Source organism: Rhincodon typus, chromosome 19 (assembly GCF_021869965.1).
Source record: "Rhincodon typus isolate 14 chromosome 19, sRhiTyp1.1, whole genome shotgun sequence".
Taxonomy (NCBI): Eukaryota; Metazoa; Chordata; class Chondrichthyes; order Orectolobiformes; family Rhincodontidae; genus Rhincodon; species Rhincodon typus.
In genome coordinates this window covers 47,817,122-47,841,557 of record NC_063350.1, presented here as the reverse complement: position 1 = coordinate 47,841,557, position 24,436 = coordinate 47,817,122, and the positions used below count along the sequence as shown (strand labels likewise).

At 41.9% G+C, this 24,436-nt stretch overlaps 1 protein-coding gene and 1 long non-coding RNA gene across 5 annotated transcripts in view; one reads left to right on the top strand and one right to left on the bottom strand.

The window, feature by feature from the left end:
- Positions 1 to 19,855: 19,855 nt before the first annotated feature.
- Positions 19,856 to 23,650, bottom strand: LOC125485519. The gene is made up of 2 exons (XR_007264220.1): positions 23,175 to 23,650; positions 19,856 to 20,799 (listed from the first exon to the last, which is right to left on the bottom strand). It is a non-coding gene; the product is annotated as an uncharacterized LOC125485519 (long non-coding RNA).
- A 69-nt stretch (positions 23,651 to 23,719) lies between these two features.
- Positions 23,720 to 24,436, top strand: part of ncoa5 (nuclear receptor coactivator 5) — a 37,383-nt gene continuing 36,666 nt past the window's right edge. For 3 of the 4 annotated variants that reach the window (XM_020511311.2, XM_048608616.1, XM_020511308.2), the window contains exon 1: positions 23,720 to 23,849. The gene's annotated coding sequence lies outside the window, so the exon portion shown is untranslated. The remainder of the gene's footprint in view (positions 23,850 to 24,436) is intronic. The other variant, XM_048608615.1, reaches the window with a different exon arrangement.

Here is a 24,436-nt window from a genome sequence, read left to right as displayed (position 1 = left end):
GCTTTTCCACCAACTTTGTTTTTGTTCCTGATTTACAGCATCCGCAGTTCTTTTGGTTTTTATATTTTATAACTAACTTTATATTAGAAATTAACCTTAAAGCAATTAGTTAAAAGTGTCTTTTATACTTTTACATATATATGGACAGTGGAAATATCAGAGGACTAACTTAATTTGATAAAGGCATAACATGAAATATAATGAATAACAGAATTCAAGCTGTCCTTAAAGATAAGCAATCTTGAGACAGATCCAAAGGAGTATAGCTAGTAACTTTAGGATACAAATGAACAGGATGCATAGAAAGATCCCAAGGCCTAGAGATGACAATGCCTGGTAAACTCCATAAGATCATGGGAATGCTCATCATTGATTAGGGCACCCACAGGATTGGGTGTACGAATTAAGGGGGAAGGACAGTGATTACGCTGTATTTGATTACTGTAACACAAAACGTTAAAAAAAATGCTGTATTTCACTGTAAAAATCAGAATGTGTCATTAATCTCTCTTCCAATCTGAGCCAAAGATTAAGTAAAAATTGCTTTCTCACATCGAGGCCAGATTCACGGAAAATCCTTTGGCCCTATCCCTGCATGAACTGGTTTCTACTTGAATAAACATCTTCCACTTGTCTGCATCCTGCCTGCCTCATGAATCTCTGTCTCCAATCAGGGGTACGCTCCTACAGATTGGAGTTGCAAGCAGAGTGCCCTGCCTGAAGTCGGCACAACTTGGGCAACGATTTGGCTGAGTATGTTTATGAACCACACTTTCTAGCTAGTGTGGCATTTGGTGGGGGGCTTCTGTAAGCCAGAGCACAAGACAAATTTTTAATTAGAGCAAGTAGGAGAGGCTAGGATCACAGACATAGTGGAAGGAACTGCCCGGCACTAGCTCGCGTGAAAGAAGAAGGGATTGCAAATCCCAGTACTAGCACGCGCGAAAAGGAGGGAGAGGGTTGCGAAACCCGGCACTAGCACACATGAAAGAAAGAAAATGTGATTGTGAATCCCGGTGCTAGTGTGCGTGAGGAATAAAAAGCTAAACACTTCTCTGTAATGAAAGAAGTGCGAGATAGGAAAGAACAAAGGTCTGGGAAATAATAAAACTGTAAAATAGAAGCAGCAGCCACAATTGGGAGGCAGTCTGGGCAAATGGCAGGGAAGGATTGTGGAAAGGTGGGCTGGGGTGCAGACTGGTCCATTCTGCAGACTGTGTAGAAAAAAAGTGCACAGAAACATGCTAAAATAACAATAGTGTTCAAACGGAAGAAAGAGAGAGCGGGAGACGGATCTCTGTGCTAGTTCACTGAACCTTGTAGTGTTAACTGTTTGTGGTCTAGTTTGAATGCACCTTTGTTCATTGGTCGCTAAATGTCATCTTTGTTTTCGTTCCCTAGAACTTGAGATCTGTGGATGTTTTGAAGTTAGTTTGCATTTTGGGAACGTATGGTGATTTGAAATTGTGGTGTGCATGTCTAAGTACGGGACATGTATGGTTAATGTGATGTCCGTTTAAGAAACTCTCAGTGGTTGTGCAAAGCAGAAGTCTACAAAGAAATGTTGATTTAAAAAGTTGGTTTGTAAGGCTTGGTAAAAATTTACCTCTTGGAATTCACTCTGTGTTATATTTGGGCTTGAGTAAATTTTAATTTCAGAAATTACCATGTTTGGAATTTCATTTACTGGCCAGAAAAGAATTTCTAAATACTGTTTTAACAAGAGTCAATCGTTAACTTCGGATGATAAGATTGTAAAGGTACTGTCATGTGAAAGCATGCAAAAAGTAAGAAATTTGGAATCTTGGGAATGCAATTTTCTTTGAACAAAATTCTGATGGTATGTTCTAAAACCTGAGAAAGCAGATAGTCGAATTGGAAAAGGCAAACTTAACAGAGGTGGTGTTGTTTTTTCCTTAAAAGTGTAACATTTATTTTCTGGCAGGAGGAGGAGCGACAGATGATGCAATTATGTGCAAGAGTTTATACCCCACCCTCTTTTTTGATTCTGTAGTAGATCAATACTAATTAACCCATTCTGTTTGCCATGGGATAGATGGATACTTTATTAGAAATTTTGAGTCCAAGTATGGTGTTATTTTTCCTGCTACTGGATGAAGTAATCCATGGAGAGAGAATCAGAGGATAAAAAATAACAAAGACAAATTAAGAAAGTACTCAATTGGTCTATGAAGGCAGAAAATGACCAAGGGAATATTAAGAAACTAGCAGCACTGGTTACAGGGAAGACACACAAGCAGGCAGCCTGTCCGAGACTGCAAAAGGAGATAATGTGTTTTGTGTGCAATAAGGACGGGCATTTCACCAAAAATTGTCCCAGTCAAACCATTAACTGTGGGAGCTGTGGAGAAAGAAGACTGCTGGCCCCCTGGAGAAAGCAGGCACAGACTGGGACTAAGACAGAAATCCCCAACCAGTTGCCAGTGGCAACAGATAGTAATATAAGGTAGCCATAGCGTTCTATTAAAAAAACAAAACCAGTTACGATTAAAGGGTTAAGACAAATATTTAGCTATTGCAGGAGCTTTGTAGAAAATTACAGCAAACTAGCCAGACCCCTCCAAGATCTTACCAAAAGTGGGGGTGGGAGGGCGGTGATAGGGAGACCTGACTGCTTGATTTGCCTGACAAGGATTGACAACCAGGAAGAGGGAACGCTCATGGGATTCAGTAACTGTACCCAGAGTTATAACATCTCCACATACCCTCTCCCAGGACCCATCAGTGCATTCCTCCTGACCAAGGGATTTCTAAACGCGTCTTTCCTCAGACAGGGTGGCCCTAGCCTGCTGACCTTCAAGAACTGCATGACTAAGGGAACATCCCAACCACACCGGTACCCCAAGATTATCACCCGATTCACCTCATACCACGGCACTAAAGTTGTGTGCGGACACAGAGCCTATGCCTGGCTACCTCCAATCTAGACAGGGTCACGTTACTTGAGCTATGTGGTACCATTCATGCATCACACGTCGTCCCTCCTGAAGGAAGCATCAAAATGATACAAATGTGCCATCTCAGGGACAGATAGGCTCTTCGCCATGTTCTTACCTGGTACAGTACAGCTAAGAAAATCTATCAACATGGCCACAGTCTTAGAACAAGTGGCCAATGACACAGCATGAGCTCTGGGCAAGATAAATGAAGAAATGGTTGCCATACGAACCATTGCATTGCAGAACCGAAATGCCCTCGACATGATGTTAGCTGAGAAAGGAGGAACACGTGCACTCATCGGAAAATGGTGCTGTATGTACATCCCCAATAGCGCAGGAGAAATTACTGATTTGGCCAACCATTTCCAAAAAGAAATGAATAAACTCAAACAACCTCCATCTTCAACTCTATGAAATTGGGCAACAGGTTGGCTGGGATCCATTGCACAAGGAATAGTAATATTTGTTGTAACACTCTTCTTGTGTTACATTGTTTTTTGTCTTATAAAATGCACTATAACCACAATAATGAAGAAGATGACTGCAGAAGAGCCATGGACCAAGGGAGTGACCCTACTATGCACCACCAAGCCAACAGATTGCTAGTGGAATGATGAAACGAAATGACCAGCTCATTGAATGACGAAAAGAGAATCATGGATGGAACATTACTGAGAGAAGATTACTCTTGAACTCTGGCTTGGATTCATGGACTGTGATTTGGACTGTTTATTAATAACAGCAACATGACGATACTGCGTCCTAGGGCCAAAGGGGGGAATCTGTGGGAGTGACTTGTACCTGCTTACACCAAAGTGGCCCATGTTTAAAAGATAAAAAATCGCCAACAAGGATTAAAACAAAATGGGACAGACAGTCTGCTCTAACATTTAAGTGAAACATAATGGTACCTTTGAACAAGACTACTCCAAAGTCAGCAAAAGAGCCTTACCACCAACCATCTGAGATGGTTTTGATTAGAGAATACCTAAGAACAGACAATTGATTAATTCCTGCCTCATTAGTGAAAGGATGATTGTCCCAATAAATGAATAACATCAAGCTGGTTTGTTGTTCTGCAGACATTTCATTACTCTGCTGGGTAATATCATCAGTGCAGCCTCTGATGAAGTGTTGGTGTGTTTTCCCACCTGTTATTTAAACTCTGGTGTCTGTTGAGCTGGATTACCTTACTTCTGGTTTTCCTTCGCAATGGAGTGTATATGGGGTCGAGCTCTATGTGTTTGTTGATGGCTTTCTTCATGGAGTACCAGGCTTCGAGGAATTCCTGTGCTTGTCTCTGCTTTGCTTGTCCCAGGATCTTCGTGTTGTCCCAGTTGAATTGGTGATTCTTCTTATCCATGTAGACTCATCTCTATCCACATGATATCCCAGCAGGGTAATGAAATGTCTACGGAACAACAAACCAGCTCGACGAGCCAACCAACCACAAAATCAACAACCCGAGCTACAAATCTACTCTAAAACTTTGAGTAACATCAAGTTTGAGTCTCAGCCCATGAACCAGCCAGTTAACTTCCTATGCAGCTGCAAAAACAACACCGAAGCTATTTTGTAGTAAATAGTTGTTTCTTTGAAGTTACTCACAATATTAAGAAATAGGCTCTTGTTGAAGATTCTTCAGATAGAAGCAGTTTTCAAAATAAAGGATACACGCATAACCAAAGTATAATACAAGCATAAGGGAAAATGCAAATAAACCTACACGTGAAAGTTAATTAGCCTTAGGAAACATCATCTTTTACACCCTGAACAGAACAAATTGTTCACAGCCCATTAATTACAAAGTGCTAACAACTGAAGTACCTGTCCAACTTTATATTTCATAACTAACTTTATATTAGAAATTAACCTTATAGTAATTAGCTAAAACTGACTTTGTATTTTTACATATATAATTAGGACGGTGGGAAATATCAGAGGAGTAACTTAATTTGATAAAGGCAGCACATTGAATACAGAGAATAACAGAATTCAAGCTGTCCTTAAAGATAAGCAAGCCTGAGACAGATCCAAAGGAGTATAGCTAGTAACTTTAGGATGCAAATGAACAGGATGCATAGAAAGATCCCAAGGCTTAGCAATGACAATGCCTGGTAAACTTCATAAGATCATGGGAACCTGGGGCTGTCCACAGGAATGCCCATCATTGATTAGGGTTCCCACAGGATTGGGTGTATGGATTTAGGGGGAAGGACAGTGACTATGCTGTATTTGATTATGGTAATACAAAACATATAAAAATGCTGTATTTCACTGTAAAAATCAGACAGTGTCACTGATCTCTCTTCTAGTCTGAGCCAAAGATTAAGGAAAAATTGCTTTCTCACATCGAGGCCAGTTTTGGGGAAAATCCTTTGGCCTTATCCCGGTGTTAACCAGTTTCTGCTAATAAACATCTTCCACTTGCCTAAATCCTGCCTGCCTCCTGAGTCTTTGTGCCTGGTTGGGGGTTACGCTCCTACACGGTGCATTGGGAAAATGTTTTGTAGCAAAGAACTGAGCATGGAATTGCTGCACTTTTCAAAAGTAAGTTCTTGAAACTCACTGTAAGCAGTGTTTACACAGCTTTCTTTTTCAAACAATGGGGGAGGATGTCTGTAGACTGGCTAGTACCAGGGTGTATTTACAATGTGAAATTTGGCGAGCAACAAGTTGCTGTTTGGTTTGGAGTTGTGGATGACAAAGCTCATCAGCTTGACAACAACAATCTGACTGGCTCCTGGGTAGATGTAACATTTGTGGGTGAGCATGATACAGGCAGAAGCCTCTGGACTGCTGTAAAGTGCAGATGCTATGTATTTCCCTTCAGTAAAAATATTTAATGTCTGAAGAAAACCAGTTTATTTTCCTTCACCCATTTCTATAAATCCTTTAGTCAGTTAAGTAAAAGACTTTTAGTAAAAGACAATTAATTACCTGACCCGTTGCATTAGGCTTAGGGTTTAGAACTTGAAAATAAGTGATTGAATAACAATAACTATTAGTAAGCAATTTAGTGAACCCTGTGAATTGTGGCTAGTGAACTGCTTCCACAGTTCTTTTTTCTCTCCCTACATTTATGCATGTGGTGGACAGGGGGGTGAGTGGCTATTAGATTAGAGTATAAACTAGTAGAGGTATGTGTCAACAGTTTATAGTTGTTTACCTATACTTAAAAGTTGATTTTCTATTAGCCTGTGGCTATCTAACAGGTAATTTAAGGACACTGCATACTTTGGTTCCTGGATGTGTAAACGAGGGCGATGCTTTTGTTGTAGTCTACTTGAATTTTGGCAAGGCTTTTGATAAGGGAGACCTGATAACAAAGGTAAGAGCCCGCGGCATGCAAGGAGATTTGGCAAACTACATCCACAATTTGCTGAGAGCAGGAAGCAGAGAATGACGCTTGAGGGGGTGTTTTTCTGACTGGAGGTCTATATCCTGGACGGTCCCACAGGAGTCAGTGTTGGGGCCCTTGCAGTTTATTTAAACAATTTGGACTTGAAGATAGAAAGGCTGATCATTAAGTTCACAAATGATGCACAAGTGGTGGGGTGGTAAATAGTGAAGAGGACAGCCTTAGATTACAGGAGGATATAGGAGGGTTGGTCAGACGGGCTTATCAGTGGCAAATGAAATTCAATCCAGATAAATATGAGGTGATGCACTTGGGCAGGACAAACAAGAGAATACATGAAGAATGGCAGGATCCTGAGAAGCACCAAGGATTGGGGGGCCATGGTGTGCATGTACATTGTTCCTTTGAGGTATCAGGACAGTGGATAAAGTGGTTAAGAAGGCGTATGGGTTAATTGCCTTTATTAGCTGAGGCAAAGAGTTTAAGAGCTGGGAGATTATGCCAGTATTGTATGAAACATTGGTTAGGCCACAGGTTAGAGTATTGTGTGCAGTTCCGGAATCCGTAGGAAGGATGCGACAGCACTGGAGAGGATGCAGAGGAGATTTACCAGGATGTTGTCAGGGCTGGAGACTATCAGCTATGAAGAGAGGTTGGACAAACTATGGCAGTTTTCGTTAGAACATGGGAGATTGAGAGGGGTCATGATTGAGATGTGTAAAATTATGAGGAGCACGGATAACATAGACAGGAAGAAACTTTTCCCCTCAATGGAGGGATCAATGATGAGGGGACATAGATTTAAGGAAAGGATCAGGCTTAGAGGAGATGCGAAGGAAAAGTGTTTTCACTCAGAGGGTAGTGGGAATCTAGAACTCACTGTCTGTAAGTGGGTAGAAGCAGAAAGCCTCATTTAAGAAGTATTTAGATGTGCACTTGTGACACCAAGGTTATAAGGCTCTGGGACAAGTGCTGGAAAATGGGATCTGATTGGTGAGATGTTGTTTTTGACCGGTGCAGATATGATGGACAAAAGGGCCTTTTTCTATGTTGTGGATCTCAATGACTGTTTTGGCCACAGCCACAATCACCTTCACACTAATGTCCTCTTGGCTGATCTCCAGGTGTCAATGCTCCAAAGGCTTAACTGTCTTTAATGTAAGTAACAATGCAGCTTTTAAGTTTAGCAGGCTTCCAAGGAGTGAAGAACCAGCAAGCCTCAATCTTGGTTTCAGTGGCCTCGAAGAACATCTTCGACTCCAGAGTCTGCTGTGAGGTGCAGGATGAGACATACTTGTGTTTCTTCTTGCAGAAAGTACACAGAAAGAGCCATGTGATCAGCAGCCTGAAGGAAGAAGGTGGCTCAATAAAGTCGTCACAGTCTGAGAACGGATCATAACCCCAGATCACCAATGAACATATCAAACTTGAATGTTGCTAGCTAGCCACTGTTGAAAGGAACCAGGATGAAGGAATTTCAATTTAGCTGCAAAGCCCATTATCTCAAAACAGCCTATCCAACTAACAACGTCAGTGCAATTAGCAACATACACTGTTCAAGGTGCAATGTCAACTATCTACTCTTCACAAATGACTGAAAGACTGACTCATTTATCTTTTTAACTTTTATCTTTTCTGGACTCATTTTTAATTCCTAATCTGTGTGTGTGTTATCGTATTACCTCTACTCCTGCTTAGTAATTAATAAATTTACTCTTTTTTTAACTCAAGGAAGCCTGGTTAAATCGGCTCCTTTTGAAACATAAATTTACTTGATCTGCAAGAAAGATATCCATATAGGAGACGGTCCTTTGTAAATTCATCTTGTTGTGACCAACTAAGAGAATGGGTGAATAAAAAAGGACAGCCAGTTCATTTCACCTCACCCAGGAGCATGGAAATTTGGGTATCCTATTTGGAACTGTAATAACTTGGGGAACTTTACACAGAGTCTGGCTGTAACACTGATATTTTGAGAATAGGCTTTTATGCCAGACTGTATGATCAGAAGCCTAGAGACAGCATCATCTCCAAGTCATTGCTGTATTCTGTTACAAAGACCTTAAATGAAAGTATGGGAGAGCCTGGACAAACCTCTAACTTTGGATGAATTGGCTAAGGCCAGCAAGTTCTAAGAAAAGTAAAACTCTTCAAGGTGATGGCTTACAACCAAGTTGTATTCATCTCTGTGGGACTTGATTGGCAGGACTTGCTGGACATGTACCAGTGTATGCTTCTGGCAAGCAGCATGATCGAATCCATGAGGAAAGGTATCATCACCCTCATCTAACATCAGAAGAAGCACTTCACTTACAACACAGCAACAAGAGAGAAGGCGGCAGAGGATGTTCTGAGGCCCAGAATCAGGGGAGGGTGAGTAGCTGTTCAGCTACTACACATCAGCAAGAGAGGAGGCCCAAGTTTAATAGCTGCAGCTTCAGAACACCTGAATGGGGAAAAAAGTACAAACACTTATGTCACAAGCTTGTGATTAAACAAATGTATTTTTAAAGAAATAATAAATTACCTGGGAGGGGCAGAGGAACACCATTCAGCTGCTAGGAACCAACCAGTAGTGAAAAAAAACTAGAGCAACGTGGCAGAAAATCTGTAAGTTCACTGGCTGATAAATTGCTGTTAAGGACTGTGTTTAAATTTCCACACACGAGCAAAGTTTACTATTGTTTTTGAAAGAAGGGGTTAACATATTAAACACTAGAATAAGTGGAAGTCAAGGATGATAATAATAAACTGATATACATAAGCCAAAGTACAATAAGGGAAGGAGTAAATTTAACATAAGGGAAGTAAGTTTAAGACTGAAACCAAGTACAGCAGGGGAAATCAGTCCTTGTGTTGCATGGTCTGTGGTGGTGTGGGACATCTTAGACTCTCATGGAAGTCTGGATGACCACATATGCAGGAAATACCACCAGTTTGGTCAGTTTGAGAGCCAGTTTCAGAGCTTGGGCATCAACTGGAGGCATGTAATTCATCTTTGAGGCTGAGAATTACATGGATAGCAAGTTTTTCTTTCAATGTAGTTATCCTGCAGCTCAAGGAAGTGCAGCTGGAGAAGGAATGTGTGTCTTCTAATCAGAAGAAGTGAGGCAGGCAAGTAGTCAAGAACAGAGTTTCCATGTTGGAAAACGGTGAGAGTGACAGTGTCTCTGGGGAATGCAGCCAGAGACTAGCCGCACAAGGGGGAAACAGAAAGAAAGTGAGAACATTAGAGGTAGGCGATTCAATACTGAGGGGTATAGACAGGCTTTTCCGCAGCCGTAGACATCACTCTAGGACGGTGTGTTGCCTCCATGGGCTAGGTTAAAAATGTCACTGAAAGGCAGCAAGGCATTTTGAAGAGGGAAGGCGAGCAGTCAGAGATTGTAGTTCACCTTGGATCCAAAGGTACAAAGAGGGATGGGGTCCTGCAACAAAAACATAGGGATTGGAGTTGATTTGTAGCTTGGGTTGTAGCTCGAGGCATGAGAATTCCTAGAAGCCTGGCACTCCACGAAGCACGCTATTAATAAACACATTGAACTCGACCCCATATACATTCCACTACGGAGGAAAACTGGAAGTGAGGCAATCCAGCTCAATGGACTCCAGAGTTTAAAAACCAGGCGCTTCATCGGAGGCTGCACTGAGGATGTTACCCAGCATGGTAACGAAACGTCTGCGAAACAAGAAACCAGCTCGGCGAGCCAACCAACCTCAAGAATATAGGGAGCTTGGTCACAGATTAAAAAGCAGGACTTCAAAGGTAATCTCTGGATTACTTTCGGTGCTATGTGCTAATGTGTATAGGTATAGATAGACAGAACTGATTAATATGTGGCTGAACAGTAAGAGCATGAAGGAGGGGTTTAGATTCCTGGACGTCTGAGAGCATCTGAAGAAGGTAAACCTATCTGACCATTGCTTCTGAGCTGGAATGGGACTAGCATCCTTTTTGGGGTTGGGGTTGGATGTTGCTGCTGGTATAGCTGGTTGAGGTTTAAACTAATTCCACAGGGGTTGGGATTCAGAGTTAAGGAACAGTGGGAAATGACATGCACACAAGTATAAGAGAAGATCTAAGTCAGTCTGGAAGGCTGTGTGAATATAGTTAAGTTAAGGCACAAGGTAGCATGGCAAGGCTGGATGGCATTTATTTTAATGCAAGGAATCTTGCAAGTAAGTCAGATGAGTTGAGTGTACTGATTAACACATAGAGATGTGACATAAATGCTATCACAGAAACATGGGGATAAAATAACAGGATTAATAGTTCAATATTGTAGGCTCAAAATTAGGCAAGACTAATGTGAGATCGTAAAAGAGGTTGTGGTGTCACAATAGTGATCAAGGAGTCAATTACTGCAGTAGGGAGCAATGATATCTTAAAAGATTCCTCAAGTGAGGCCAGATAGGTAGAACTTGACAACAAAAAGGGACAATCAGTTGACAGGGATGCACTATAAATTTCTACCATTGTAATGTTTTCTAGTAGGTTTGAATTGTTTTATTCCTGAGGCGTCCATAACTTCTTTGAATAATTTTCATGTAAAATGTGACTCTTGATCTGATTGTATTTCTGTGGCTAGTCCGTATCTAGTGAAACATTTGAGTAACTCTTCTACAATCCTTTTTAGCCATGATTCTGCGTAATGGAATGGCCTCTGAAAATCTAGTAGACACATACATGATGGTCAACAAATTCTGATTCCTACTTTTTGTTTTAAGGAGGGGTCCTATGCAATCAATTAAGAATCTTTTAAAAGGTTCCTCAAATGCAGGAATGGGTATTAAGGGTGCTAGTTTTATCACTGCCTGAGGTTTTCCTATTACATGACACGTATGACATGTCCGACAAAAGTCAACCACACATTTAAGCAGTCCAGCAAAATAAAAAAGTGTGTGTGTTTTGGCTTGAGTTTTCCTTACTCCCAAATGACCTCCTACTAGTAATTCATGTGCTACCTACAACAACGCCTTTCTATAACCCACTGGTAATACAACTTGATGAATTTCTGCCCATTTCTCATCCGCCTGAATAGGTAATGTTCTCTATTACCACATAAAGACATAATTTTTAAGATTTAGAATTAGGTTTACTGTCACGTGTACAGAAGTGCAGGAGTTCAGTGAAAAGTTTACAATGTAACTCCTCACGGCACCATCTTGAGTACAACGTATCTAGGTACAAATCTTAGTTACAAAATAGAGAAATAAAGAAAAAAAAAACTTAAATTACCTTATAGTGATTCCTAGTATAAGCTAGAAATTAAGAAATAAAGTTAAAAGGATTACCATTACAGTCAGATAAACAGATTACAGATAAATATTACATTGCCGAAGATTAGTGCAGGGGACTTCCACAAATGGTCTGACAGGGCTCGCAAACTGCTGACTGCCCACACCGAACCCCAGTCCAACAACCAATCTGTTCCGCTCTGTGTCCAGCCCACTCCACTCCAGCCCTTAGCTGCTCTGCTCCATGCCACTGCCCTTCTCCGCACTGCTACATGCCTTCAGCAGAGACTGTTGCATGCCTTCAGCCAGCTCTGCTCCACTCCATGCCTCCAGCCCGCTCCAAGCCTTCAGTCCATTCTACTTTGCTCCATGTCTCCAGCATACTCCGCTCCAGCCCTTAGCTAGTCTGCTGCATGCCCTCAAGCCGCTCTGCTGCATGACCCTGGCCTCCTCCACTCTGACCCTCAGCTGCTCCACTCCATGTCTCTAGCTGCTACACTCCTCTACATTTCTGCAGCCCTCTCTGCTCTGTTCCATGCCTCCAGCCTGTTCCGCTCTGCTACAAGCCTCCAGCCCACTCCCCTCCGGCTCACAGACGCTCCACTCTAAGCCTCCAGCCCGCAGCTGCTCTGCTCCAGCTTCCAGCCTGTTCCATTCAGCTCCATGTCTCCAGCCCACTCAGCTCTGCTCCAAACCTTCACATAGCCAGCTCGCTCTGGCCCTCAGCCGCTCAGTTCCATGTCTCCAGCCCATTCTGGTCCACTACATGCTTCCCGCCTGCTCCACTCCCGCCCTCAGCTATTCTCCTCCCCACCTCCAGCCTGCTCTGATCCGGGCCTCCTACCTGCTCCATTGGAATAGTAACATTCTGGGATATTCAGATTCTTCTTCTGTGTACGCTTTTTGATACAATGGCTTTTATTTTTCATCTTTTTGTTGTAATTCAACTAACCTATCTGAACTAAAATCATTCACTTTGTCCTCTACCTATACTGTACTGATTTTTTTCTCAACCATTTGATCAAACATAGTTTCTGATAATTGATATTCAATTTCCTTATCTTTACTTTTTCATTTCTCCTCCTGTTTCAACCTTGTTACCACAGTCAGGAAAAATCTCAGGATATACTTCCTCTAACACCTCTGTTGTCTGATTTTCCACTGGTTTTTCAAACACAGTAGGTATTACTCCCACCTATGACCCAGCTATAGTATCACCAAGGATAAACTGTATCTCAGGAACCGAGATGCTCTTTATTGCTCCGACCGCCACTACACCACTTTTCACTGAACTTTCCAACCTCACTTTATATGATGGAACACTGCTCTTCTCACAATGAATTCCACACATTACCACATTTTAGTGCAAAATTCCTTCTAAATTACATACCTCATCTTTCACTAAAGATTGACTTGCTCCCATATTTCTTAGTTTTAATTTCTTTACCTGCTCCACCTGGCATACACAAATAAGTCTTACTCTCACAAGTAAATTATTTAAAAGAGATCATATACTTTCTTTTCAGCCAACCCCTGATCAGGTTGTGCATTCTTTTACATTGCTTTAATTTTCCACTGTACTTTCCTTTACCACTTCAACAAAACTCATTGGTTTATCCTGATTTCCCACATTTGTCTTCCCAATGCTTTTTCTAAACTACCAACACTGTGACTTCATCAGGCCTACTTTATTCCAGTGAAATCACCTAAGCTTTCTTTTGCTTCTCCTTCCCCCTCCTGAGTTTCCTTTTTAACCTGTGGTAAACTATCTTTAATATCTTCAATGAGATCTCTTCCTTTACCACCTGAGGATTTCTCTTTTCCCAATTTCTATATCTCACAGACCAAAATTGATGTCAGAAGCCAAACTTTGATTAATGAACCAACTCATAATCATCTGCCATTTCCACTGCTTAACTCTCTGCTCTTCCATAGGAGTTCTCACTACTTCAGGGAGTGAATTTTTGCACTCCCCCAAAATAAAAACCTAACAGTGTCATATGTTTGATCTATTTTCAATGCTTTTATCTAGCTATCAAAATCACTGTTTGATCCTTTCAAACTCAATATGCATTTGACCAGGATCCCTCCCTAGATTCCTAAAACATTGTCTATGGGCTTCTGGTACTAGTTCACATGCACTTCATATGACTTTTTTCACCTCCTCATACTCCAGAGATACCTCCTCTGATAGCGATACAAATACCGCACTAAATCTACCAACCAACTTTGTATGGATCAACAATATGTACATGGTCACCAGCCATTTCATTTGTTCAGACACTTTCTCAAATGAAAATTTAAAAGGCTTCTACATCCTTCTCATCAGATTTAGGCATTGCTTGGACATTTGAGCAGCACGGTGGCTCAGTGGTTAGCACTGCTGCCTCACAGTGCCAGGGACCCGGGTTCAATTCCACCCTCGGGCGACTGTCTGTGTGGAGTTTGCACATTCTCCCCGTGTCTGCGTGGGTTTTCCTCCGGGTGCTCCGGTTTCCTCCCACAGTCCGAAGATGTGCAGGTTAGGGTGGATTGGCCATGCTAAATTGCCCATCGTGTTCAGGGATGGGTCTGGGTGGGGTGCTCTGAGGGTCGGTGTGGACTTGTTGGGCTGAAGGGCCTGTTTCCACACTGCAGGGATTCAATGATGATATCAATGATATTTAAACAGAACCCCACCAAGTCTTTAGCTACAATGGGACTGCTCTCCATCACTGTCCTCATCATTGCTCCTACTTTTCACCTCTATGTCCACCCTTTTAAATTGACTTTGGAGTTTTCACTTCCAACATCTGAAGTTAAAAACTCCTCCTCCCTTTCTTCTTCTCGCTCTGTTTTTCTTCTGCCAGGGCTGACCTTCCTCCTTCTTTTTACTTCCCTTTGTTTTTCCCTTGCCATTGCCTCTAATTCAAACTGCTTCATTTACAACTGGATTTTAGCCATTTGCAACGATTCTGATGGCATTTGTGGCAATCATAAACATCAAGCTATTGCTGCAATTACCACCCCATTTTTTCACGGACAAAGGCAACCCAACGCCAGCCTGTCTGCCAATTCCAAAAGCTTGGCCTTGTTCACTTCCTGTAAAACTCCCAAAGTGACTTCTTGCACCCCAGGAAATTCTGAGTGACTGAAAGAGCCATTACTACACAGGGCACACCCTGTTTAAATCAACCAAATAAAACAACCAAACCAAAACACAAACACTCATTACTCACAGTTTTTGAGTCCAATGATCCTAAAATCAACCTGGAATTAGAGATTTCAATCCTGACAAGAGCTCTCAGTTAATTATGGACTGGTCCAAACCCCCTCAAAATATATAAAGAAGACAGTCTAGGCCCAACCTTTCTTGTTTTAAAGGTGTTGTGTTCCGGATGCAATTCGATAGGTCAAATTATCAGGTTTGAAGGAAAACACTGTATTCTGACACTATAGTTAAATTACAAACAAAAGAAAGAACAATTGGAATAACAACTTTACTGGAAAGTTTAAAAGAATAATAGATTGTTTAACTACTAAACAGCAGCAGTTCGAAAATAGTAACATCCCATAAACACACCCTTGGCAAATGCAAATTCTGTAAAGTAGATTGTCTTATGTGCAATTCTCCAGCCCAGGAGGAAAGAACATTAAGAAAATAACTCTGAGACAGATGAAAAATCAAGCGTTTTGCTGTAGCAGGGAAAGATGTACAGCAACTTCCAAACCCCAACAGCCACTACAAAGTCAAACTAAAATCCTGGTTCTATTGGAGCTTAACACCTCACCTTCATGATGCTTCTTTTCTTCCAACTTGAAAAAAAACACCAAAGCCTAACAAGCTTTTTACTTTATTGACTTGGAACAGACCAGTCGTTACTTCTGCCTCAATAAAATAAAACAGGACAGAATTCACCTCCTAAATCCATTGTGTTGTCACACCAGCTTCAATGGTAGACCTGGCTGATTTCCTCTCTACTCGCTGGCTGGCAGCATGTACCTTATGCCTTGCTCCTCTGACTCATCATCTTTACAGACCCCTTCTCTTGGTTGAGTTGAACTCGGCAATTTCAGGCAATATGATCCACATGCTTACACCTGTACTATTAGGCTTCTTGACTCCAATTTGTTATAGCTGCTGTTGCCACATTGGCAGCATTTTATGGTTAGTACTGCAACCTGCCAAGTTTTCACTACTTGATGAACCCACCTGTTTTCAGCCAATTGGGTTGTCTTACTGGTGGCCAGCTCCATCAAGGTAGCAATTTTGAAAGTTGCCTTGAAATCCAGGCCTGGTCTCTCCTTGTTCATAGATTCCATTGGATGGAATTGTGTCAGAGCCACAAACCAAATGGTTCCACCAAGCATCTTGGAGGAACCCTCTGAATTCGCAATGTTCCACTAACCTCTTTAAAGGTAGCCACAAATTTTCTAATACTATGTGTAGCTCTTGAAATGTCTTCTCTGGGTGCACGAGACTCCTTAGGTCTTGCTCTCAATGGTATCTAGTAAAACGGGTACCGTGATGTCCTCAGCCACTTTGTTTGCCTTTAAGAGCAAAGCAAAGCAGTCTGTGTATAAAGTCTAATTTTCCGACTCTTCATTAAATGGTTCCATTGCTCCAAAGTGGCCCACCATTTTGTTTTCCCATCACTCAAGTCTAGTAGCCATTTGCAGCCCAAGTCTCCTTGTTGGAATGCTTCTAGGGCAGCTACTCCCTCACTGGTTATGCTAGTGTACTGAACCTCCCTTGCAGCCCGAGTCCCCTCACAACAGCTCTCCACCATGTCTTCAGTAAATCCTACGTGCATACTTTCTTCTTCAGCCCTTGGCTAAAGTCCTCTCACAACTGCCACTCTTGGCCTATTCCTAGAATCAATGGCTGCCCGAATCGTCTTGCGACCGCTGGCCTCCATGTTAAATATCTAATATTGAGCCGTATCCGAAGTTCAGCCATATCTCCTCCAAACCAAACAAAAAAGCATTTTCATGCATATTGGGGTTTGGATCCTACACTCACTGCCAGTTATTAAGTTTGTCATTCTCTTTGAACAGGTATTATACACAAAGGTGGCACACGTAAAACACTGAAGAGTCATTTTTATTTTTAGATGCTTACATCTCCACAACTGCTTCTAGACTGACCTCCTGGCATCCTCTTGTTAACCATCAGCACTCTCCTCTTATGCTATAAAAATGTTATTTTCTCTCCAAATTGATAGTTCTTGCAACTTGCCGTGTTGAGTGTAAGATGAAAGCATGATTAATGTAACTTTTTCTTCCCCCAGCAATATTCAAATTAGAATGGGGTGACCTACATCACTGCCGAATAGAGACTACAAAATTCTGCCCAAGAAAGTTGTCAATCAGGTCAAGTCAGCTCTGGAGTCAGTGATTCTCCTAACCAGAACTTTGCTGATTCTGGCAGGAAGATCTCTAACAATCTCACATAACTTATGCCTATGTATGAGACAGTGGGGTGGATACCTGCCTCATCGGCCTGAACTAGGAGAAAGCCTTAGTCAGAATGAAGAATGTATTCTCCAGAATGCATTAAGGGACGGTATCTGTAAACTTATATAATTGCTCTACACAAACATCAGTAGCAGTTTCAGTCAATGGGTGGGCATCAGAGCTTTCCAATAAAATCTGGAGTCAGATATGACTGCACTCTCCTCTCCTGTCTGTGCATTGCATAGAACCCTTAATTGAATCCAGCAGGATGGTTCCAGACACGAGAAGGACAACTATTCCAGGTATACTGAGGGCAATGTGGTATACTCACTGCACAAGGTTGATGCTACCATCTTCTGTTTTCATCTGCAGTCATTGCAGATGCTAATCAATTGCACAGTTTGAATGGGCCTTGGGAGCCAAGCTAACGTGCGACAAAAGTCGAGGTCATATTCGTTAGGAACAGGGCTCACTAGCTCCTTGTCCACTTTATTGTCAGGTCAAATTACCTAAAGGTGCTGGAGATATGGTTTGGAAGGGATGGGCCTTGGGCTAAACAGTGGAATAAGTGAGTAGCCATTGCCAAACAAAAACTGACTGACCCTTTCTCTCCATTGCAGGTCTGGCTCATTTCCCACTGCTGTGTCATGGCAATCACCTGAGCCATTAGCTGCTTATCTGGATTTAAAGATGGACAAGATTTGCAGGGATACAATGTAGAAGCCTTCAAATACACATGGAAAAAACACACCCAATGTCATCCTCATCCTGATGGTTAGGTGTGTGCAGCTGCATCAAGTTGTGAGTAGATCCTTGGTATGCAAACACCAAATGTCACTTCATACTGAAGTGCCACCCAACTCTGGTGTGAAAGATGCAATTGCTTTGGAACATTTCAAGCAGTTGGATTGTGCTGTACCACGTGTCCCTTGTACAGTCATTAATGCAGATGAACACATTTTGATGACAAATATACCACAAAATAGTCAGCAAGTAGGGCCCTTTGGGAAAAGAAGATGGTAGATGGTAGATGTTGATAGCAGCAGAAGAGATTGTGAAATGCAATAGTTTTTGTTGAGGTTCATCCCAAGCACTCTGTAGCATAGGACTCTGAGTTTCTTTCTATCTTAGGTAGCGGTCACAGTCAGACAAACTAATTCCCAAGAACAAATTGGTCATAACAGACATTTAGATACAATAGACATCCCAAGCACTCTGTAACATAGGACTCAATTGTACCTGGAGAACCAAAATCTGAATGAAAGATTCTCTTTTGCCTGCTAAGGCAGGGAGTTGTCTTTGACCAAGTGTTGCAGAGTAGCATATTGCAAGGTTTAGGGCAATACACCGCGGGATATACAAAAGCTTGGGGCAGTTACCGCAGAGAAATGTAGAAAGATTTCATTCTAAGGTCTTTGCACCAAATGCCTAAAGCGTCACCTGCTCCACATTGAGGGGCTGGACACTGTGGGACTCCTTGGATTGTATTCCTTATGAAGAATGCGCATTATGTCATGAATCCAATGGATAGAATGTGCAGCAAATTAAGCCTCACTATTTCATGAATCATCACAAATGTCTATTATCTCGAGAACAATTAGTTTGTCTGATTGTGACCGCTATCTAAGATAGAAAGAAACTCACACAATTCTTATAACCAATGAAGTAAATAAATTTTAGTACACGAAACTTATCCAGTAACATGTGGCAAAAACAGTATTAGTTTCTAATATGAGCCTAAAAAGTCACCAAGTAGTATGCTGGTGAAGACAGGAAATGATACACTGGCCTTCACAGCAAGAGCATTCAAGTACATCAGCAGGATGTCTTACTGCAATTGTACCGGGCCTTTGTTAGAGTACACCTGGAATAGTGTGCAGCTGTGGTCACCTGCTTGAAGTACAACGTTCTGGCCATAGAGGTGGAGGGGCGGGAAGAGAAGAGAAGAAAAGGTGTGGAGTCAACAAAGATAAACTAGACTTATTCCTGGGATGACAGAACTGACTTAAGAGAGACTAGGTCAGTTGGGAGTAAATTCACTGAAGATTAGAAAGATCTCAGAAACTTATAAAATTTTAACACGACAACACAGGATAAGCACAGGAAGGATGTTCCTGATGATCGGGGAGTCAAATGAGATGAGGAGAAATTTCTTCATTCAGAGTGTGGTAAACCTGTGAAACTCTCTGCCACTGAAACCTGTTGAGGTCAAAACATTGAATGTTGCCAAGTAGGGTAGTTCTTAGGTCTAAAGGTATCAAAGGATATGGGGAGAAATCAGGAACTGGCTACTTAGTTGGATGATCAACTATGATCACATTGAAAGATGGAGCATGCTCAAGAGCTACTCCTGCTCCTATTTTCTATGTTTCTAACCTATTTCCTTCAGAGTGAAAGAGAGGAGAGAGATTTGGAACCCAATGGTCTCTTCTCAGTTCTGCAATGAAACTTGCTCACAACCAACCACATCTGGGCATTTCTTTTTCTTGAACATAAAAGGCACTTAAAGCCTGCTAGTCTCAAAAAGCATCATATCCAGCTTCTTCCAAAGGTTACGTATTTTCATACCACAAATGAATGAACATCACAGTTCCACTTTTACTTCCAGTTGTAAAGAAGAAACTAACAATCTAAACTAACATTTTCCATTTTAATACTTCCAAAAATATATGTAGCCCTTACAATTATGAAGAAAAACAAGATTGACATTGAATTGAGGGACTTAAGTGTGGAATATGGTTCTACAGAGAAAAGCTTATGTTTTGTAATTTCTAGTTTGAAATATTTTGCACTTGACTGTATACCTGACACAGAACATATTTTGCAAATATTAAGACTATTATAATAGTATTGAATATGCTACAGGAAGACAAGTTGAATTTTATTGCAAATTCTGTACAAATTTTATGAATAAAGCATACATTTGGGATAAACGTGTCACTTTCCAACTTTCAATGACTTACTGTTACCCCACTAGGTTGACTTTGTATCCTGGGATTATTTTAGATACCCTCATTTACTCTGTCCTACCCTATCTTTATGAATCTCTTCTGCCTTGCATTTCACAAACACCTTTCAGTCCTAACATCGGGTTTCTCCTTTTAAAATCTCATCACAGTCGCAAAACAGCAATTGTTAATCTGTTGATCATGTTGTGAAATTGGAGATGGTGCTTAACTTGAAATAACTGAAAACTCTCAGTAACTGAAATCTGAATTTAAATTAAGGGCGAGCCTTCATTATGTACTCAAGTTCTGCAGTGAAGTTTTAGCCAATAGCTTTGTGGTTGAAGGAAAGAATACTATGAACATAGCAAAGAACACTTTTGTGTCTGTTTAAATCATATATTCATGATATTTCAGAAGGACAAACTATAATTGGAAAATAATCCCTTAGAATAAAGAAGGATATATATTAATTTACTTGCCTGTGAATAATAACGAGAATGTCTACTAAGCTAATTCTATTTCATACGTTCCTAGAAGCAAAAGCTTAAACAAAATAAATTGAGACACAGGATCTCTTCAAATGGAATAGGTGAAAAGATGCGGCAGATAAAAATTATGTGATGTATAACTTGGTAGCCAGTGATGTGCTTGTCAATGCTTGGATATGGAACATTCTTATTCATGCTGCTATAGCAGTAGCAAGGATCTTCAGACAGATAAAGTGCAGATAATCAAAACCTTCTTTCATTATGACTGACAAAGTGGTTTAAACTCAGCTTCACATCAGCAGCACAAACTGAATTAGTAATGAAGTGCCATTTTGCAGTCATATCTTCCTGTACTCAGTGAAAGGAATCTGAAACAATATAATAACAGAAATAAAAGATTTATAAAGAACAATAAATAATGAAAAATAAATTTTAATATTTCTATTCATTTCCATGATATTAAATTGTATACACCTCGACATTTGAAAGTATTATTAGTTACACTGGAACAGCAGTCGGGGTAGCCGGCTGTCAGTGTGAAAGATGACAGATCAGAACCACCAGTGAAATCACAGAGGCAGGTGTGGAACGGTTAAATAATCCACAGTCTGTGCAGCTGGCCAGAGCTGGGAACTCAGTTGAGATTTACAAGTGAAAGTGACAAAATGTTACAGCAGTATCAAAAGAGGATTCAGAAAGCGAGACAAATACGTAGGAGGAAATCCAGTGACTAGAGTGAACTTTCTGAGAAGAGAAATAGAATCATTGGCATTTTGTAATGACGACAAACAAGGACAGAGTAAAATAAGTACAGGAAAGAAAATATGTAGATAATCCTTAATTATACAGTTAAAAGTCATATGCTTAGAGCTCATCCATTATCTGCACAGTGACACATTGTCAGACAATAAAAAACTTGTGGCAGGAAACAAAAAAACTTTGCATTTATGACATTTTTAATGTAGTATAATGTCCCAAGATGCTCCAAAGAAATTTATTAGACAACATTTATCACTTTTAGTGTTTCAAAATAGGTGACCAAATGCTTCATCAAAGTGGCAGGTTTTCATTTATGACTTAGGAGAGGAGAGAGATAGAGATAGAGGAAACTTAGAAAGAGCATTTGTGTTGAAGGCAGCCGAAGGCAATGACTGTCAATGATGGAGTGATGAAAATGAAGTTCTGCAGGATGGAGGTGTACAGATATCTTGAAGGGTTTTTGTGGGATAGAAAAGCTTACAACACAAGGGAGTGGCAAGGCTGTAGGGACTTTTAAGGGTAATGCAAACCATCAAAAGGGAGGGAGGAAGAGAGGGGGGCCAAATCAAAATGGAGTTGAAGGGGTATAGGGATTTTAATTCTTTTTCTATCCAGAAGTGCTCTTACACATGGCTGAATGGGCTTTATTTCCACCACCAAACCAACCATCATATTTTGCAATTATCAAGCATCACCAGTAAATCACCCATGTTTGCAATTGAATAATTCACATGCAAAGCCTTTTAAGAGCAACACAAACCAGCAAAGGACAAGGAGATTGAAGGAGAAAGATTCAGCTGTCTGAGAAGAGTGCCAAAAGAAAGAAGCCAGAAAATATTTCACATTCTCAGTCCAAAAGAGAGCAGGTTTTTTGTCATTGCATCGCTCTGTTTACTGGGTCCCTTGCTGTTTGTCATGTACATTAATGATCTAGACATTAACGTAGGTCGTATGATGGTTAAGTTGAGAAATGACAAAAATTGGTGGCTAGAAGGTAGCAAGGAGGAAAGTTATGGATGAAAAGACAGGCGGGTCAGATGGGCTGAATGGTGGCAAATTGAATTAAAAACTGAAAAGTGTATTTTTAAGAGGACTAACAAGGCAAGGGAGTACACATTGAATGGTAGGAAGTAAAGAAAGATCAGAGAGCCCTTGGCGTGTAGGTCCATAGACCCTTGAAGGCTGCAGGACAGATAGACAAGGTGAGGAATAAGAAGCCATATTGGATACTTGCGTGTATTTGTCAAGGCACTGAATAAAGGTTAAGATAGAACAGAACATAGCATTAATTTCACCACAGCTGGAGTACTGTGACCAGAGGTGATTCACCAGGATATTGCCTGGCCTGGAGCAATTCAGCTACGAAGAGAGACTAGATGGTTTTGGGATAACAAGGTGCAGAGCTGGATGAACACAGCAGGCCAAGCAGCATCAGAGGAGCAGGTAGGCTGATGTTTCAGGCCTAGGCCCTTCTTCAGAAAATGGTTTTGGGGCTGCTTTTTTTAAAAAAGAGAAGAAACGTAATACCTGAAACACTGCTTCTTTCTTCCAGATGCTGCCTGGCTTGCTGTGTTCTTCCAGCCTCCTGTTTGTCTAAGCCAGAAGTGAACCTCATCGAGGCATGCAAAGATATGTGGGGCAGACAGAAAGAAATGCACAACACCACCCCCCACCACTATCACTTGTAGAGGGGTCAATAAACAGACTTAGTGTGGATTTAAGGAAAGTTTTTTCACTTGACGGTGGGTACTCTGAAACTCCCTAACTAAAAGAGATAGGAACCATCAAATCATTTAAAGCACCATTTAGACAGAACTTGAAACTCCATAACAGACAACGCTACGTGCGAACAGGAAATCTGAAACATAAACAAATTGCTGCAGAAACTTAGCAGGCCTGGCGGCATCTGTGGAGAGAAAGCAGACTTGACATTTCGTGTCCAACGACCCTACTTCAGAACTGAAAGCGTTGGTTCAAGTCTCACCTGCTCCTGAGGTGCGTCATGACACATTCAAACAGGTTGATGGGAAATTCCATACAAAGCTATGGGGCAAGTGATAGGAAATGGGAGGCTTTTTCTGATGAAGGGTCTAGGCCCGAAACGTCAGCCCCTCTGCTCCTATGATGCTGCTTGGCCTGCTGTGTTCATCCAGCCCTGCACCTTGTTGTCTCGGATTCTCCAGCATCTGCAGTTCCTACTATCTTAGAAAACAGATGCTCGGTCAGGATCACGGACTCAGTGCAATAAAATACCACTTTCTGTGCCGTAAAAAAAACACCAACACTGCTGGCAATTCCACGCAGGGTCTGTGGGGTTACAGTCTCTGCCAGAGCTAGCATCACTCCTTCACCAGACCGTCCACAGCCGGCCTCAAACACCACGCAGGCGCAGTGAGCTCAGTACCGTCACGACGCGGCTCCCTTGCAGAGAGCGACGCATGCGCGGACACGTCTCCAAGACACCGACTTCCTAGTGCACATGCGCAGTCTAGGTCAACGCCCTCACACACCCTCCCAACCCAACACGCATGCGCCTGACAGGAGTCGCGGCTTTCCTCAGTGAGGAGACTGTGGCGGAGTGTCCAGTAGCAGCCTGTAGGGAGAGAGGTCGAAAGTGTTGTTTGCACCACGGTGGTTGTTAGCTTCGCGTTGGCCGACGGTAAGGGGCCAGAAGGGAGGGTGGTGGCGGCGTATTTTCCCCTGCTGGTTTGGGGACGTGAGCTGGCCCTTTCGGCCGTTAGAGCGAAAGCCGCCGCCTGTAAGATGGCGGCCCGATCGCCTTTATATCAAAGGGAGTGATGGCTCAATATGGCCGACACGACCAAGGGGAAGGAGGTGGAAGCTGGGGAGAGGATGAGTTCGGGTGGTAGGGCTTATGAATCTCGGAGGCTTGTGTGTGGAGGAGGCCGGCGGAGGTTGAGGTGCTGCTGTCCTGAAGCCGTGTTCCTGGCAAGTTGTTGAAAGTGAGTGGGAGTAGTGGGGGGCAAAATGGCGGAGGGATTATTGTTCCCGGGCAGGTCAGTCATCACCTCGTCCCTCCACCTTCCAGGGAAGGAGTGGGGTGGTGGGCGGGTCGAATTGTACAGTCGTATTCGCACCCGACGACCGCGGAACATTTGACATGCCGCACCGATTCACTGCACCTCACGTCTTCGTCCCGGATCTTCAGCCTTGCTTTCCCCTGTACTTTCTCGTCCGTCGATTCTCTCGCCCTTGCGGCCCCGATTTACTACAAGGGCGGTTTCG